This window comes from Triticum dicoccoides, chromosome 3A (genome assembly GCF_002162155.2).
Source record: "Triticum dicoccoides isolate Atlit2015 ecotype Zavitan chromosome 3A, WEW_v2.0, whole genome shotgun sequence".
NCBI classification, from domain to species: domain Eukaryota; kingdom Viridiplantae; phylum Streptophyta; class Magnoliopsida; order Poales; family Poaceae; genus Triticum; species Triticum dicoccoides.
Window position 1 is genome coordinate 23,051,246 of NC_041384.1, and position 19,160 is coordinate 23,070,405.

The 19,160-nt window shown below is 44.3% G+C and overlaps 1 long non-coding RNA gene across 5 annotated transcripts; it reads right to left on the bottom strand.

Annotated features, from left to right (window-relative positions):
- Positions 1-11,744: 11,744 nt before the first annotated feature.
- Positions 11,745-15,307, bottom strand: LOC119266790. 5 transcript variants are annotated; one of them, XR_005132136.1, is made up of 8 exons: positions 14,941-15,307; positions 13,533-13,566; positions 13,374-13,437; positions 12,932-13,141; positions 12,743-12,843; positions 12,567-12,668; positions 12,344-12,446; positions 11,745-11,973 (listed from the first exon to the last, which is right to left on the bottom strand). It is a non-coding gene; the product is annotated as an uncharacterized LOC119266790 (long non-coding RNA). The 5 variants fall into 5 exon arrangements; XR_005132137.1 differs by lacking the exon at positions 12,344-12,446 and having other exon boundaries at positions 12,751-12,843; XR_005132138.1 differs by having other exon boundaries at positions 11,745-12,446; positions 12,751-12,843.
- Between the last annotated feature and the right edge of the window lie 3,853 nt (positions 15,308-19,160).

Genomic DNA, 19,160 nt, shown 5'->3' on the forward strand with positions numbered 1-19,160 from the left:
CGACGGTGGGGAGTGGTTTCGGGGAGGGCGGGCTGGCGGTTCGGCCGGTGGTGGCTGGCGGCTCAGGGGGGTGGAGTTTGATGATAAACTGGAGGCCCTTGATTTCGTATCCAACGGTTGGAAAATCTAATGACCAGAGATGAAAAAGTCAGTCGACTGACGTGTAGCCTCACCCCGCACGTACACATGCATGCACGCAAGACACGCACGCATGTAGGCGTGCAACACTAACATGTACACACGCACGCATGCTGGCATGCAACACTGACACGTACACATGCACTCACGAACACACGCACGTACGCACCCATGCATGCAACACTGAAACGTACCCTTGCACGCACGCAACACTCGCACGCCTGCATGCACACATCACACGACGCAAGACACACGTTCAACCTATACGTGCATGCACCCTTTGTTAAGGTCATGGATGGTTACGGGTATTAATCAATCTTATCTGTGATAAGCAGAACATTGATGTTTGCAGCGGTCTTTATGAATCACAACGTATCGAACGGGCTATCAACATAGTAGGATTATCTACATGAAAAAGATGACGTCACACTCAATGAACAATCATCGGTTTATGAAATGCCCGCTTCTGACCGCCCTGGCCCACCAAAGGTTCCTCTGTTGTGCGCTGCCTGCGTTGGGTCACTGACATGCAGGCCATGCACCCAAAGAGCCCACACGCCGGCCAAGAATCGCACACCTCCGCCGCTCCCCTATCTCCTCCACCATTTTGTCCACTCTTACAATGGCTTACGAAGAGTAGTTATTCCGCATCCAAGCCGGCTAGGTAGCCCGCCGGATATGAGCTATGCAGATCGCTGATCCACCTCCCTCCCCTCGCCCGACGGAGCCAGTTACCGCCCCATGCCGGCGCGCGGTTCAGCAACTCGCTGCTCCAGGCCAGCTCGACGAGGAGCGGCGCACGGGCGTCGTTGTTGCCGTCCACGCCGCCGCCTCGTACCGTGTCTCCCGTTTCTGTGGCCGAGACTCCCATTCCGGCGGTCGCACCATGCAAGCAGTGACAGAAGCCGGGTGCGCGGAGAGCGACGAGTCGGTGGCCAGCACCTCCGCGTTCGCCGCCATCATCGAGGAGAAGTAGAACATGGGAGGCCGCCGCCGCTTGGGTCCCATGAAGGCCACCGCGGAGGCGATGCCAGCGTACACAGCAGGTGTCTTGCCAGATCCTTTTTTTGCGAGGACCTTCGTCGACCCCGCATGGGCTCCATGGAAGAGGGGAATGTTAGAATGGACTCGAGCCGGTGCCGGCCATGGCGAATTAGTGGCCGGTGATGAACTCGAACCGGTGCCGGCCACCATCATCTTCAGCACCAGCCAATGATATCAGTTGGGCAGTGGGGAAGCGAGCCGTCCTTTGCGCTGAATCATATACCTCCGGGGCTCCCGGCAGTCCGGTGATCGTGCTGCCGGACATGAGGAACACAAATCGATCGGCGGGCGACCATTTAGGCCAGGTATTATATACATGTGATGTCCAGAACTAGCACCGCTTAGTTCATTTGAATGTAATGAAATCAGTCATGTTTGTATGAAAATCCGGTATTTTATATGATTTCCGTCGTTGTTTATATGAAATATCAGTTTGTCAACGTGTTTGCGTGAATTTTGTCTGGTTGGTTGAGTTGCTGTCATAATGTGTGCGGCTATGGTTGGATGGCATAATTTGCGGGTCGCCGGTCGGTCTGCGGGCGGCTCGGGCGGCGTTGTGGGACAAAAAACACAGCTCGTGCGAGCTCGTCTCCAACGTGCGCGCTGGAGGATGCATGGCAGCATGAACACCCGAGCCATTCCTCGTTCATCGATGGCAAAGGCACCGGTGGACAAAAGGGTTGCCAATATTTTGGCTACCCCGGGCAAGATCCAAATAGCCCCTCCCAATAGATTCAAATCCCTCGTTCGCCGTGGAATTTTGCCATGTGTTGTTTTCATGGACTAGCAAGATGCCCGTGCATTGCACGGAACATCAATATGCATTTTTTTACAAACTCCCGCATGCATGCAAGGGATAATTAATGTCCTCCTTTGCTAGTACCACGAGGCAAACACCATTAATATTGCATCAATTAGTGTTAGTGGCTTTGTATATCTGCAAATTGTAATTTTTATAGTGGCCCCTTGTATAAAAAATGGAGGGAGAAAGATGAGAGATAAGGTGAGGAGGAGTGGGGCGTGGTGGTGACGGGTGGTCGGACTGGGCAGAGGCATGGGGATGGACGGCGCATTATGTCTAGGTTTGTATCTCTCACACACACACCCACGTAGGTGGGGGACGTGCACGAAGAGAAGAGGTGCACGCACAGCGCATGTACTCCCGTCTCTTTCCCAACCACACCCGCGCGGGTACACGGTGGAGCTCATTTCTGTACGAAAAAGGCAGCCCACGTCGTAATTTGGCACGTGTACTGGTTGTCCACTTGGTGGAGGGAGGATCGTCTACCACGGGTGAACAAACAAATTGCGACTTGACGCGTTATGTTAAATTAAAAAAAGAGGCAAACCATGTGGGGCCTACCTTAGAGGCAAGGCTCTATACACTGGAGTACTTTTGATGTGTCCCGTCAACTTGCAGAACGAGGAGAAGCTTGCTTAGTACGCCGTCTCCCCCACCCACGGGCGCGGTGGCTCGCAGGATGAGGTGAAGCTTGCTTACTACGCCTTACACCCGCTCCCTCGCCCACGCGCGCGGTGGCTCGCAGCACGAGGAGAAAATTTTACTACTCCCTCCGTTTACTCCTCGTCCCTACTACGTACTTTGGTTAGTACTCCCTCCATTTACTTATACAAGGCCACTATAAAAAAATACATTTTGCATCTATACAAGGCCACAAATAGTAATCGAGACAAAAGTTACTACTCCCTCCTTTCCAGTTTATGGCTCAATTTCAAAATCTCTCCAACCAAGGTAGACGGTGAGTGGTCGAATTAATTTCGTAGTTTGCACAAGTAATTACTACGCTCGTTTTTCTCAAGAAGTTATGTTTACCGAGGCATTAATTAGAATGAATGCATGAATGACCACTAAATTTCCATGAACTTGTACATGCATTGGTTAGTTTCCTCTTGACACTGCTTGCGTCGGGTGATCTAACGCACCTCGAAATCCAACATGTAATGGTACTACTACTAGTATAGTAGAATTGAGACTTATCAAACGGAAAAACGAATGTTTTTTAGATGAGGCCTATAAACCCTAGTGGGTACGTACTCCGTCAAAATAGATTTTTCCAAAACTAAGTCGCTCCCTTTCATGAATTCTGTAGTATACTCCTCCGTCGATGCTCCCTTTCATGAATTATGTACTTCTTGTCGCCGACATGTGGGACATATAGCAACCGGGTCGACGTGTCAAGCACCAAATAATAGTGCAGAACAGCAGGGGGATGCACCCCACTCGTACCGGCCCAGTAGTAGTAATGACCAATGAGACGTCAAATCACAATGCCGCACTTTCCCAGACGGACGAAGCAACCATTATTTCACACTTCGGTTCGCCATCATCTCAAACCACATACTAGTATTGCTTCTGCCTCAAGAGGGACACGCGCATCGCCTTGGTACATCATGACACGTGGGACCGCATGACAGGCCATGCTCCCCCGCCGATCGCTCGGTAAAATCACCTCATTTTTACTATACTTCCTCCGTATCGGTTTACTACATGGCATGCACGTCGTTCTAGGTTGAGAATTTAACTGGCTCTATATGTGATGAACAGTACTCTAGCCTTTTAAAAAATGTATACTTTTGTACAGTAGTACTATCGATGGATTGCGCCATGGAGCAAAAATTGAAATTAAAAAAAGGTGGTACATATAGAAAGCGCTCGTCGCCAAATTATGCATATAGTACTATTAAAAAAGCTAGTACGTGCTTAATTGGGGTGCTAAATTCTATTAAAGTAATACTAGTAGTATGTACATACTGAAGAGTTAAAGTAACGAGAAGAAACATAACATAGTTCTACTGGGGGCTCAGCACAACACACCCCTCAAATTAAACTAAGCACACCTGAAATTAAACTATGCAACTAATCCGGTAGACACTACATTAGAAGTTTAGAACCACCATGAGCAACGACACTGCCACCTTACTCGGAGTCCTCGTCCACGTCCTCGACTTCGTCCTTGTCCCTATTCCTCTTGGCCGATACTTCTTTGCTTGAACCGCACACTTGGCTGTTGCTCTTCATCCAACCCTTGTAGATATTGAAACAAACGTAGCCATCCATTGCAGCGTAGTGGATGTGGTCTATATCTAGTACATTCCGCTGCCATGCATGACGATGAAACGTGTATGGAGGTTTCTCCAGTTTACCGTACGAAGGATGAACCATGGCTCCTGCCAGGGTCAGCATTGAAGGCTGACGAGAGGGCACCAGCCGATTCTTCTGGAGGTCGAAGGGGTTGCCTACAACGAGGCCTATCCGACCCAAGACTTTTTCGTCGTTCGTAAAGTCTATAGTAACGAATTTCACTGTTTTGTCCTTGAGGAAGTTCTTAAAATCCTAGCACTCAATGTCGGCATGGCATATGTGGTAGACCAAGCAAACGTTATGTACGCAAACCTAGATCATGGCGGGCTTCTTCCTCTCTTCGCCCTTTAGATCCTTCTCTCATCCCAGGACTGTGGTGTACTCAACATCTAGCCCAGCGACCCACTCATCATCTGAGTTTTCGAACATGCGTCTGAAGCGAGAAAGGCATCCTTTCACCGTCGCGGAAGAACGGGTGTAGATGACGTCGAACTCATCGCCGGTGATGGTTCTAACCTTGTACTCACCGCCGATCGTGGAGATTTGGGACGCCATGGATTTGGGAGGAGGGTTAGGATTAGTGGAACTGCCGTAATGTGAATGGACGGGACGACTAGGAGCGAACCGCTGTAGTATTGAAGGACGTGCGGGGACGAGTAGGAGCGAACTGCCAACATGCGAACGGCAGGGTAGTGGCTTTCCATTCTCCCATGATACGGGCTTCTGAGAGCCCTTGGATCTGAGATCGAATGGTTGCATGGCGTGATTCTAGACCTATGGGTGAATATCCTATCGTGGAGGGTTATTCTGCAGATTTTCAGCAACTTAGCATGCGACTGTTTGATCTCAGATCCAAGGGCTGCCAGCAGCCCGTATCATGGTCGCGCTTACCATGACCGTCGCATCGCTCGTGCAGTCGCGCCGTTGGAGATTTAACACGGTGCGTTAGGCTATCTGATGTTGGCATGTCATACATAGTCATCACTTAGTCACTCATACTACAACAAGGTTGGCTATAGGTGTATTTTTTTACTCCTCTCTATCTCTTTCTTCGTACTCAAGGAAGAAACGGTGCTAAGCGCGTGTATTTATTGCATTTGCCAAGAGTGACCTCTTCCAATAAAATGGTGTTGCTAAGTTTGCTTCATTTAATTAGCTATAGACTCAAAATTGTCTTTTCACCTAGGTACACGCGCTTAGCACCATTTCTTCCTTGGATCACCAAACTAATCTCTCTCTTCTTGATTAACTTGCCACATCAGACTTTATGCCTATGTGGCAAGCTTAAGCACTTGTAGGAGCAAGTAAAAGTAAGTACAATAGTGCGCTTTACATGGCATTTTTGCATATGTGGAGGAAAGAGAGGCAAGGAAAAAGTGGAGAAGTGGGCTCTCATGCAAGAGCCAGGCTCTACTACATGGTGGAGCATTGAGAGAGGCACCTGTATGGAGGTGGTCAGGAATCTGAGAGACTCACGCCGGTCGTAGCGCCGCAGTTAAAATGATAATGGCTAGTCAAATCACGGGGCCCACCTGTCCAGTAGTAACTCGCTGTCAAATCACACAGCCCTACGTTTGCAGCAGCCTACTCCCTCGTCTTCTCGCGTCTCTGTCGAACCGACTAGGCGGAACTGCCCCGCTGCCTACCGCGCAGGAAAAGCCCCGCCCTCGACTTTTAAATACAACTACATCCGCTTAAGAATCCAATGATATACTTTTTGTGACATAGTAACTCATATTTAGTTAGTCAAATGGATGACCTAGAACTACATGCAGGCCCTATAAACCGAGACGCCTAAAAATAAAAAAACCGAGACAGAGAGGGTAGTTCAGCACGTATCTTTTTAGATCAATATAGTCGGGATTCACCAAGGAGCAAAACCAAGTGGTAGGCTGCTCCTGTCGTGTTGGCGTAGAAACTCAAGCAGGGTCAGTCCGCACACGAAATGGCGACACACTTAGCAGGACCCCTTTGGCCGACATGTGGCTCATCCACCGTCTTGTTCCACGTGCGATGCACCAAATTACAGTTTGGAGCAGCGGTTGGAATTGGAGGCACCCCGGTCGTAGCGCCGCAGTAGTAGAAAATGAGTGACGAGGGGTCAAATCACAAAGCCCCACCTTTCCCGCATTAAGCTGGACGGATGAAGCAACCATCATTTCACTCTAGGGCGCAAGAGCATAAAGAAAAGAGAAAACAATGATGCGTGCGTCAGCTAACTAGGGCACCCTAGGGTAGGGGTCTCCACTACAGATCCTTTTTTTGAAAGCGCCTCCACTACAAATGGGCTTCTCCCTCGTCCTCTTAAAGAAAACCGATGATGAGTGCGGCGGAAGGGTTTGTAGGAGTACTACGGCGTGCGGGGCCACGTCGTAGTAAACGGGTTCGAGCCGACGCCTTAAATATGTGTGGGCCGCTTGTACAAAGTTAGTGCAAAGTTGGGTCATCTATTTTGGAATAGAGGGAGTAAATGATAAAGTAAAAAACAAATAATGGCAATTCATTTAGAAAAAAAAATCAATTATGATACAGAAGATTCTAGAACAAAGGAGAAGTGCTTGTGTTTTTAGGTTTGTGCATTATGCTTAAGTTCAACCATGGAGTCTTCTAAATTGTACATGTGGCAGATCTGGTGGAATGTTGATGATATCCAACGGCCAGTAGTGCTCGGATTTGCCTATCTCTGCATTGTCAGGTTAGCTTCATCCAGCGACCATCTTTCAAAGTTATTGGCACACTATATAGTTCTTGTGCCATAGTTGCATGTTTTGGAAAAAAGCTACTAGTGGGTTGTACTATCTATTTAGGAATAGAAGATGTATACATGGAAGTTGTAGGGAAAGAGATGATATGGAGCATCTCAATTCCTATGAGTAGGGATTGGAAAAGAGATGTCATTTGGTTCACATCATAGGAACTTTTCTATTGAATCTAGAGACGACATGTTTCTCAATTCCTATGAGGAGGGATTAGAAAAGAGATGTAATTTGGTTCATATCATAGGAACTTTTCTATTGAATATACGCTAATGTTTATTTTCCTTTGAAATTAAGGGAGTATAGGAATCCATTCATATGAACCAAGTGGCTCTAAAGCTATAGAAATGATATCATGTTTATTTCCTTTGAAATGTGGAGTATATGAATCTATTCCTATGAACCAATTGGCTCTAAAGGAAAAAATCCTATAAAAATCATATCATATAGAGTTCCTATGATATTCCTCGACACTAAAGGATGCTTGAAATTGCTGCGGGTGATACGATGGTCTTTCTTTGTAGACTCCTCACCCAACTTTATAGTTACCTCTCGAAGATGAATGAAATGATATATATATGGTATTCTACATGTGCAATTTGGTACACGAAAACTCGGTAAAAGTTTGTGAGGTTCAAATTTTCAATAAAGCTATATGCACTGCATTTCGGAACGGAGGGAGCATACGGCAGTTGCTAACACTCACGTGGAAGATTTGTGTGTAGGAGGAGTGGCTGTTCTATTAAATGACATGGCAAAACTGACACTGTCGGATGCCGATCTAACGGTCCTTACGGTGTTCGTCAGGAAAAGGCTTGTGGCGAACGTTTGTCGGATAATGATTTACGGACACATGCATTGCATTAATATGTGCCCCCCTCTCTCTCACGCACACGCACCCTCACGAGTCACGACTCTCCCGAGTCCTCTCGCAGACTCGCATGCCGCACCCATCGTCTATCTGCAGGTAGACGTCACGCACATATGTGCTCTTCCCACCCTACCCTCAGAACTTCTAAAAAACAAAAGACGGCGCACATATTTTATTTTAGCTGACACGTCACACACTTGTACTATTACTCTTGCGGCGAACGTTCTTTGGGCATAGTATATTGTACTCTCACGAAGAGAAGTGGTGCACGCACGCACTAGTTCTCTCACACTCACTCGCGGGTACACGTAGGAGCGCATTTTTTTAAAGCTGGTACAACAAAATCACTCCACTATATATAAAAGCAGGAGCCTTAGCGCTTGCTTTACTAGGGTTCCTCTCGTTCACTCTCTCATGCTCTCCAAATCTAAGCAACACATAGGTGGCCACACTCTCTCTCAGCTCACGACTGGTCACAAATCCCGCCGGACAACCTCGACCGGGGCAGGGGTGTAGGTGCATCGTTCACACTGTCGTCAGCGGCGAGGGAGGAGACCAACGGCTGCCCCCGCGTCCTAATCAGCGTCCGTGCCGTTCTCTCCGAGAGAGCGCCGGCTCGGGAGGGCCTCCGACCCCTTCTTCCTCCCTGCGGTATTATGACCAAGATGCAGCCTCCCGACATCGTCTTTGCGACATGCCGACGACCCTCAGGTATATATTCCTTCGAAACCTGCCTTGCTCTACTGCCCCAGCTCCCTTCGTGTGGATCCTTTTCTACTTCCATCCGCTGTTCCAAAGCCACCTAGACTTCTACTAAGGCACGTGCTTTGCACGTATGTTCTGTATGATAGATACTCATATACCTTCTTTTTAGAGAGAGAAATGGGTACTCGTATCTTGAGTAGATATCATAGTGTGTTTGTTTGCATGATCTAAGGACTACTCTGAAATAAGAAGCAAATCACTTGCACAAATCAAACTGAGTTCCAAGTAAGAATTTGATTACAAGATAAAAGTTGTAGTTTTATTATATGTTGTTTCCTGGGTTCCACTAATGTATAGTTCCAGAGTTGTTTGACGGTTTACATGCATGTTTATGGACTATTTTGTGCAACTAAATAAGTCATTTAGGACAGACAGACACTCATGTCCTGTATTAGCTTGAGGTATAGCTTATCTATGACTGAAATAAAATATTATACTTTTTTGCGAATAATAAAAATATTACATTTCTCGATGGAGCAGAATAAAACTTTAGCTAGCATCAGCCACGTAATGTTATGTTATGTGAACAGTGTAAACTTTGCAGTATAGCGGCATCTAAAAATCCATTTTTACAGTAATCTAAAAAATAAGTTAGTAGTAGAGTGTTTATTTCCCAGGTGACAACGGGGAACCAAAATGTGCTAGCTATTTGCCAACTTGTCGTACTTGCATGTGAGGAGGTGGCAACAGTTTCTAGACATTTCTCAACTTCAGTAGGTGCAATCCAGATTCAACGGGGACTTCTTTATTTGTTTACTTGGAGAGCAGAGTCGGCCATGTGCACAAGGAGCGGGAGCGAATCTGGCAGCTCTTAGCCGTCAGATCATGTCATCCTTCGTTTGATGGACGACAGTGATATGCATGAGAGGGGAAATGAACGTTGGATTTTGAGCCAATGCTTGTTTGGGCGGGAGAACCGAAGATGGAGTGGTAATTCCAATTTCAAAATTGCCGCATTATAGTAGTAGTAGATAGTAGATTAGAAGTAAAGCTATTTCATACAGTTGACTCAAAGCGTGGGTTCAAACGCGGAAGAAAGTGGGAAAGATGTAGCACAAATCTAGGACTTGGTTCTAAGAGGAAACATGGGAAAGTAGTAATATCTGTCACTGTTTAAATAACCGTATTTCTTATTTGCGCAAACATGGATGTCTGTCTCCATATCGTTTCGGGATGTCTGTCTCCGTATCGTTTCTATCCGCGCAATCAAAAGCACACACCTCAGTTATTATTGCATTTCCATGTTCATGATAATTGTCTATTGTTCATGCTATAATTGTGTTATCCGGAAACCGTGATACATGTATGAATACATAGACCACAACATGTCCCTAGTAAGCCTCTAGTTGACTAGCTCGTTGATCAATAGATGGTCATGGTTTCCTGATCATGGACATTGGATGTCATTGATAACGGGATCACATCATTAGGAGAATGATGTGATGGACAAGACCCAATCCTAAGCATAGCACAAGATCGTGTAGTTCGTCTGCTATAGTTTTTCTAATGTCAAGTATCATTTCCTTAGACCATGAGATTGTGCAACTCCCAGATACCGTAGGAATGCTTTGGGTGTACCAAACGTCACAATGTAACTGGGTGGCAATAAAGGTGCACTGCGGTTATCTCCGAAAGTGTCTGTTGGGTTGGCACGAATCGAGACTGGGATTTATCACTCAGTGTAACGGAGAGGTATCTCTGGGCCCACTCGGTAGGACATCATCATAATGTGCACAATGTGACCAAGGAGTTGATCACGGGATGATGTGTTATGGAACGAGTAAAGAGACTTGCCGGTAACGAGATTGAACAAGGTATCGGGATACCGACGATCGAATCTCGGGAAAGTATCGTACCGATAGATAAAGGGAATTGAATACGGGATTGATTGAATCCTCGACATCGTGGTTCATCCGATGAGATCATCTTGGAGCATGTGGGAGCCAACATGGGTATCCAGATCCCGCTGTTGGTTATTGACCGGAGAGTTGTCTCGGTCATGTCTACATGTCTCCCGAACCCGTAGGGTCTACACACTTAAGGTTCGGTGACGCTAGAGTTGTAGAGATATTAGTATGCGGTTAACCGAAAGTTGTTCGGAGTCCCGGATGAAATCCCGGACGTCACGAGGAGTTCCGGAATGGTCCGGAGGTAAAGATTTATATATAGGAAGTCCAGTTTTGGCCACCGGAGAGTTTCGGGAGTCATCGGTATTGTACCGGGACCACCGGAAGGGTCTCGGGGGTCTACTGGGTGGGGCCACCTGTCCCGGAGGGCCCCATGGGCTGAAGGGGACCGGGAACCAGCCCCTGGTGGGCTGGTGTGCCCCCCTTGGGCCTCCCATGTGCCTAGGGTTGGAAACCCTAAGGGGTGGGGGCGCCTCCACTTGGCTTGGAGGCCAAGCCACCCCTAGGGCTGCCGCCCCCCTCCCTAGATGGGATCTACAAGGGGCCGGCGCCTCCCTACACTACAAGGATCCGGATCTATTGCAACAAAATCGTTCATCGCAATACATGTCGATTCGTGGCGATAAGTACCTATTGCCACGAAACACCATTCGTTGGCAGCCGTTGCGACTGGACACATGGTAATAGGTTATTGCCACAAAAAAGCAACCGCGGCAATAAAGTGTGCTATTGCAACAACCATGTGGGAAGTCGCCACATGTTTTCCCGAGGCAACACTCACCTGATGCCACAATTTGCTTTGTGGAGATAGTTTTAATGCAACATGTAACGAATCATGGCGATTGATAGCTCGTGGCGATAGACATTTGTGACAACAACATATCCCAATGACGCTCGTTTCGTGGTGCATACTCTTCCGTGGCAATAGTCAATTGTGGCAATAAACTATGGCAACAATCCTTATTTTCGTGGCATTAGGCATTTTGCCACGAATAGCTACTCTTGTGGCATTAGCATTAACGTATGGCAACAAATATTATAGTCGTCGTAACAGGAAATTGCAACATATTAGTTTTGGTGGTGATAAATAGGTATCACAACGGGTGAAATGTTTGTAGCGAGAAACTATTGCGACAATTTAAATTTTCTTGGTGCTAACATTTGGCAACCAAAGTGAGTTGTGGCAATAGCCTATTGCAACCTAAAAAAAATACAGGCATTCAATTACAATATTCAAAACCATACACATGATATGTAGATTCGTAAAATTCATAATTCTCATAGCAAATATTCATCAAATGAAACTCAAATGTAATTTAGCCATCCTAATTACGTGCCAAGACTAAACTGTCTATGATCTTGAGCCCAGTGAAGCTAGTTCTTTGGATCCTGCAATCAAGAAATAAAAATAATAGTTCTAGTTAATGAGTCCAACATAGCATACGCCATACAATTATTCCATCCCCATTGTTAAAAAGAATTGTCGCCAGACTAACTGGAGTAATACTGTGTCAGCAAGCATGTAATTGAGGGATCAGAACAGTTTACCATTGTAAATGTCTAAAGCATATGCACAAGTACATGTACTAAAAGCTTCCGGTGTTGATTTAAGTTGTGACTCCATCTATAGTTTCAGTTAAGTTCATGTCGCTAGCTAGCACATATTCATTTTTTTTGAAGTTGTGACTCGATGCAGCAACAACGCATGGTGAAAGAGAACAAGCAGCTAGCTAATTATGAAGGCCAATGACATGCTCACTTGAAAGTGGACCATGAGTGTCAGTTTCTTTGTTTTCAACCTCTTGACATGCCTTGTCCTTAAAACGGAAAGAACAATTATAGCTGCCGCATCAATATTGACACTATAAAAGATGAAACAAGAATAACATGATCAAACACATTAATAATCCCAGCTGATGTAGAAGCATGCCAAATGCACATCATTGAATAACTATAGAATAACCAAAAGTCAGTGTACTCACATAGACATCCTGGGACTCTGTGTTAGACCATGTTCCATTCTTAGTGTGGGTGAGTTCCCACAGAGCATTCCAATCTGGCTCTTCTCCAATTTCCAAGTTTCTCTGCAAGTAATATAGCAATGAGATGCTTGAAACATGAAATCATAGTTAGCAGCGAGGCATACATATTTACTTACACTCACACCTTCTCAAAACTTAGTTGCAAGTAAGATTTTGATCCAATTCTGTGTTTTGTCTTCTGTTTCTTACGATTATCGGTGTTCTTTCGGCTGCGTTCCTATCAATTCATCGAAACCAAATGTAACCAGTCAGAAAAGCAATTTCATCTTAACACATAGTAGACAAAGAGTGATCTTAGAGATAACCTGAAATTATGAATCAGTGACAAAGTACTCAATCATCCATTCCCACTCTTCTGGTTGTAAATCTTCCGGTAGATTAGCCAATCTAGCTGCATCTGTTTTGTATGCCTTGTAAGTGGAGCTTAGAGTTGATCGCCAGCTGCTATATCGCCCTTTCGCAATTTTGAGAACGTTTTCTTTTGTTTCTGGTGTATCTTCTAGGTCCCATCTGTCCTGTAAAGCATACAACAAATGAATATACATAAGCAGTGCATTATCCATGGTAAAATAAGATAACACATGTGAAAAAGGTTGTATGCACTATGATATGAGCAACAATGAGTCGACGGATCCGACCATGTCCTCACTCCAATGAGCAGTCTTCAAGGTTTAGCAATTTAACCCATATCAGGATTTTATGCATTATAACAAATGCTAGAGAAAACTTAAATGACAAACACTTTACCAGATCTGGTTTGTGTATGTTGTTATACTTTCCATCCTTGTTAAGACAACATAGCCTTTCCTTCCTGGACACAAAATCAATCAAGGGACTTAGCATTAACAAAGCATTGCTGTTGTGCACCATTCAGATAGGTGATTATGAAGTAAGGACGTTGTGTACCATGAGCATCCTTCGTAGAATTCATCATTGTGCCCTGGTGTAGGTAATATCAGAGTCTGAGTCAATTTAAGAAGAAACACAATACGTAAAGTGGGCATAAAATCAAATCAGTTTAACAAAAAAATAAAGAAAAAAAACTATGTTGGGAACCTCCAACGAAATAACTACAAGGCCCCGTCTCACGCACATCTCCTCCTCTCTTCTCTCTGTTCTCTTTCTCTTCTGGAGAAGATCCATTTATCTCTACATGATCCAATCGCACTACCAAAGGTCCTGATTGTACCACACTGGGTCAATTCCTTCTCACTTTTCTCTCAAGTTTCTCACATCTCTCTGCTTCTTTGAGTCCAATTGTTTTGGGTGAACAATTCTTATTAGCAATAAAAAATAACACATGGGAAAGTCTTATGTATTAGGAGTAAAACCAAAGTGCACGACTCTCATAGACAGCTTCCTGAACAACAACTTTTATCTTTACCTCCTCCTCTCTTGTGCACATACTCTGGTTTCTCAATCCAGAATGGATTTCACAGAACCTTAAGTATTTTTTTGCCAATAATTATAGGAGTACCACTGGCTTTGGTTTCGCCATTGACAGAAACACATATATTTTTCAATAATATGTCACAAATAGTAAGCAAAATTTAGTTAAATGTAAAATCAAGAACTATGAAAGGGATAACGATTAAAGAGCACCTGCTTAAGATGCTTGCAGAATTAATGTGGTACATAATCTATTCAGTTACTGATAGGAAACCTAGATACCCATAAATGATTCACTTTTTGCTGCTCATAGTGTGTTTTACTTTGTCACTCGAACTCAAGAAACATGAATGTGAGACAAGCAAGCTAAATACAGCAGCAAAAGTTGAACCAGATTTTACAGATAAACGGCGCAGGTATGTTCAGGGGGCCCATCATGTAGGCAGCTGCTACAATGCTAGATAAGTAGGACTAGGATACGACAAAATCAAATCACAGCACCATTCTGAATAATAGTCAATTTGCAGAATGAGTTTGTCTACCATCTGATTCCATACACCCCAGCTTCAAAAAGACATTTATAAGTGATGATCATTTAGCAGGAAATGTAATTTTCTCTCTTAGCTAGTCTTATTGCACATACAGAGTTGAATCATGATCAAATATATTACTCACAGCTTGATGCTCACTGAAACACTTTTAAGAGATTCAGATAGCTCACTGAAACTAGGAAATCTACAGAAGAAACCTATATATTATGGAGTTCAGTCTTTCTCCACGACTACTGTATCTACATTACAGTTTATGCAAATTTGCATCTCTGGTATATGAAGTTCTAAATATGAAAAGGTCATAAAGAAAAATCACAGGCATGAACAAATATAACTGGATATGTAGCCAGCACATGGAAATTTTTGCATCCTACCAGTTAAGATCTGGAGGAGGGGCTAGGTAACTGGAGTCAACCGGGACAGGCATCGCCTATGTTGGAAGAAGAACGGCGGGCGGCTCCTTAGCAGCAGTTGGGCCGCGGATCCTCGGGCGGACAGTCCTGCTGCTTCCCGGCGCGGGGGGATCCTTGGTGTCGGATGGCGCTGCTGCTCCTCGGTGGTGGACGATCCTCCTTCTTCGCGGACGGCGCTTCTGCTACTGCGGGCTAAGCGAAGGGAGACCGAGGGTCGGTGGTGGTGCGAGGGGACCGGCGGGCGGGTTGTGCCGGCGGTACGCAGGTCGGAGGTGGCGGCGCGCAGTTCGGGTGGAGGTACAGAGCAGGGTTAGGTTTACATGTGTGTTGTGCGCGGGCGGCGCGTGAAAGAGAGAGGGAGAGCTGAGATTGATAGGCCTTTAGTGTGGAATTTGGGCTTTCACGTAGCGCGCCCATCGCGGGAAAATTTGGTTCGTGGTGGTATATATACATCCTATATGATGATTGTTTTTTAATAAAAAAAGTCAAAATAGTTCAGAAGTTTTTTAAATAAACTTGACTTACTTTTGCACTAGTATAAAATTTTCTCAACCAATGTTGACTTCATAGCGAAAAAGACAAAATTTATTTGCTATTATACGTCACTATTCACATTATATTGGCCAAAATTTTGTCTTTTTTGAACAGAAGTCAAAGAGGGATTTCTTTTTGTGAAAAATTTCTCACAAGTACAATGTAAGATTAAGTTTATTTCAAAAATATTTTCAGATTTTTTTAATTTTTTTGTTGAATTACTAAAAAAAATCCATATAGGGTGTATATGTCCCCATATACCAAAAGTTCCCCTCCGCCTACCGCCCCCTTTCGGCGCCATAATTTTTGCGTGGGCCCAACCAAACAATCGCCGATACTTTTTTTGCCCGTATGAATCAACGACACACAGTCTATCAGCGAAGGTTGTAACTGCCGACAGAAATTAGGTCGGTGCTCTGTTGAAGCTTTGGCGACAGATGATGTGTCATAAGACTGCATAATAGTGATAATCTGTGTCTCAGAATAGATTGGGACAAAAAGGGTGTCTGCGTTGTACACTTATACCAACAGATGTATGTCGTTATCATTTTTTCCTTTCTGACCGGTTTTCCTATTTCTTCTTCGGGTTTTTTTCCCTTTTTTCCGTTTTCTGTTTTTTTTCTTCCTTCTTTTCATTTTTTCTGTTTTGTGTTTGTTTTTTCATTTTTTCGTTTCTTCTGAAAATTGTTCCGAAAGTTCAAAAAAAATCAAGTTTCTACAAAACATTTGAAATTTTAAAAATGTTCGTGTTTAAAAAATTGATAATAAATTCAAAAACAATTCGGGCATTTCAAATATTGTTCTTGTTTTACAAAAATTGTTTGGAATATTTTTGTTCACAGTTTTCACATTCTTTACGAAATGTTCCTGTTTTCAAAAATAGTTCACAGATTCCAAAAATTGTTCATGTTTTCATTTTTTCACGAGTTTTAAAAAATGTTCCAGTTTCAAAAAAAATTGACAAGTTTTTATAAAATCGTGTTTGCAAATTTTGTTCAGGAATTTCAAAATATGTTCACATTAGTTTTGTTTTGAAATTTTAAAAAATGTTCTCATTTCAAAAAAACGGTTGAAGATTAAAAACACTTCTTGTTTTTCAAAAATGTAATAGCTTTTTAAAACTCATTCACAAATTTGGAAAGTGTTTGCGTTTCACAGAACATTCCGTTTTTTGGAAAAATATTGCTTTCGAAATTCCTAAGCTAATTCGGATATGCGCAGCGTGTTCGGTTCTTGACATTTGATGGTGCTCATTAATCAGTTACAACTGATGGTTCAGCTGGTAGGAACACATCCTGTATAGCAGTGCATCATGTGATCGAATCCCTGCAACTGCATATAGTTTTTTTAGCTACAGTGCATGTTCAATTTTCGGTTGCTGTCTTCATGGGCCGGCCCAGTCTAAGCCCCGCCTATGCAAAATGTCAGCAACTTGACGCAGAGCGCGTCACATAGAAGGTCCCCTATAAGACCTCCCCGTAAACCGCCCAGGCGAAAGCGTCCACATTTATTTTGTTAGTGTGCCATGGCCGGCCCCACTTGTCATTGCCCCTGGAGGTCACCGTGGATGCCACCCGTGCCAGTCAGCCCCAGCGAGGCCTCAGGCCCGCAGGTCGGCGGCAAGTCTGTCAGATTCAGCTCCAGATCTGGATCTGGCAATTTTCATACCAGGGACCCTCTATTTTTGATTTCCATCTGGCAAGTCCCTGTTTTGGTAGAAAACACCCTAGTTTCAAAATGGCAACAACTTGGCAATTTCAAATTCAAATTTAACAAATTAAATATGTATTCCTATCAAGAAAGTGTGTTCTATCCATTTATAACTTTTTCCATTGTTTTCGTTAGTTGAAATTGGTGTAATTAAAATATATTTTAATTACTCCTTAAAGCTTGCAAAAATCATAATTTAATATCTATAAATTCGAATAATATATTTTTCCACTGTTCTACTTGTAACTAATGCAACATCACACCGATGTTGCAATATCTTTCTGAATATTACCACAAATAGTTATTCTGTTGAAATACCTAGTCTCTATTACAAAAAAATGGTTGCCTCGCGCAACAGAATTTGTTTGTCGCAATATCGCTACCATATTGCGACGCTCATGCAGTTTGTTGCAATATTTAGACACTTTTTGCAACAATATTTATAACTAATGCAACGTCACGCCGATGTTGCAATATCTTTCTGAATATTGCCACGAATAGTTACGCTGTTGAAATACCTAGTCTCTATTACAACAAAATGACTGCCCTCACGCAACGGAATTTGTTTGTCGCAATACCTCTACCATATTGCAACGCTGATACAGTTTGTTGCAATATGAGGCCTCTATTGCAACAAAGTTAGTATTTATCGCGACCAAACTAAGTTATGGCAATATGTGCAGCCTATTACCACAACCGGAGAATTTGTGGTAATATTGCGCTTTATTGCAACAAAACGTAGTTGTAGCAATAAATTTTGTTGCAATAGACCGGAATACTTGTAGTGCTAGGCCCCTATATATAGTGGAGGGGAGGGAGGGCAGCCGCACCTGAAGCCCTGGTGCCTCCCTCCCTCCCGTGACACCTCTTCCTCCCCGCTTGTGCTTGGCGAAGCCCTGCTGGGATCCCGCTACTTCCACCACCATGTCGTCGTGCTGCTGGATCTCCATCAACTTATCCTCCCCCCTTGCTGGATCAAGAAGGAAGAGACGTCTCCGCTCCGTACGTGTGCCGAACGCGGAGGTGCCGTCCGTTCGGCGCTAGGATCATCGGTGATTTGGATCACGACGAGTACGACTCCATCAACCCCGTTCTCTTGAACGCTTCTGCTTAGCGATCTTCAAGGGAGTGAAGATGCACTCCCTCTCTCTCATTGCTAGATGACTCCATAGATTGATCTTGGTGATGCGTAGAAAATTTTAAATTTCTGCTACGATCCCCAACAATTAGTAATATCTGTCACTGTTTAATTAACCGTATTTCTTATTTGCGCAAACAGGGATGTCTGTCTCCATATCGTTTCGGGATGTCTATCTCCGTATCGTTTCTATCCGCGCAATCAAAAGCCCACACCTCAGTTTTAGTACAACTGCGCAAAATGAGATGGCTATCCCTCGCTGCCGTCGTCTAACCTCCCGTCTTCAAGGTATCCCTAAATTGGTAGTAACTAAGGTAGAATGACCAACGCAATCTAAAAGAAGCTGATTCGTACGTTTTACTTCCTGATTGCAGTGCAGGGACGAGCGAAAACAACTGCATCCTAGTCCGGAATGCACTTTCTACCAATTCATCCATGGACCAAGGACTAGCTGGCACGGCGGTTTTTTGGACAGGTGCGCGGACAAGAGGCATTGTGGTCTGCTTATTTCTGCAAATAGCGGTGCTTAAATTTAGTGGAATACACAAGCATTTCAGCTGGTCAGTACACTGCATGGTTCAGTTCAACATTCCAGCTGAGACCACAATTATAATTGGTTATTCTGGAATGAGAGAACCTAACCCTGAATGGTGGCAACAAGAAAAAACCAGAGTGAACTCCAGGAAATTTAAGCCTGCCGGGAGGCCCTTTGCTCAGAGAGAAGCCTTGCTTGTTTTTTCCTGATTTGTAAACCTTCTCACAACTTTGTCTTTTGCTGTGAACTAGTATATGCTTGTTA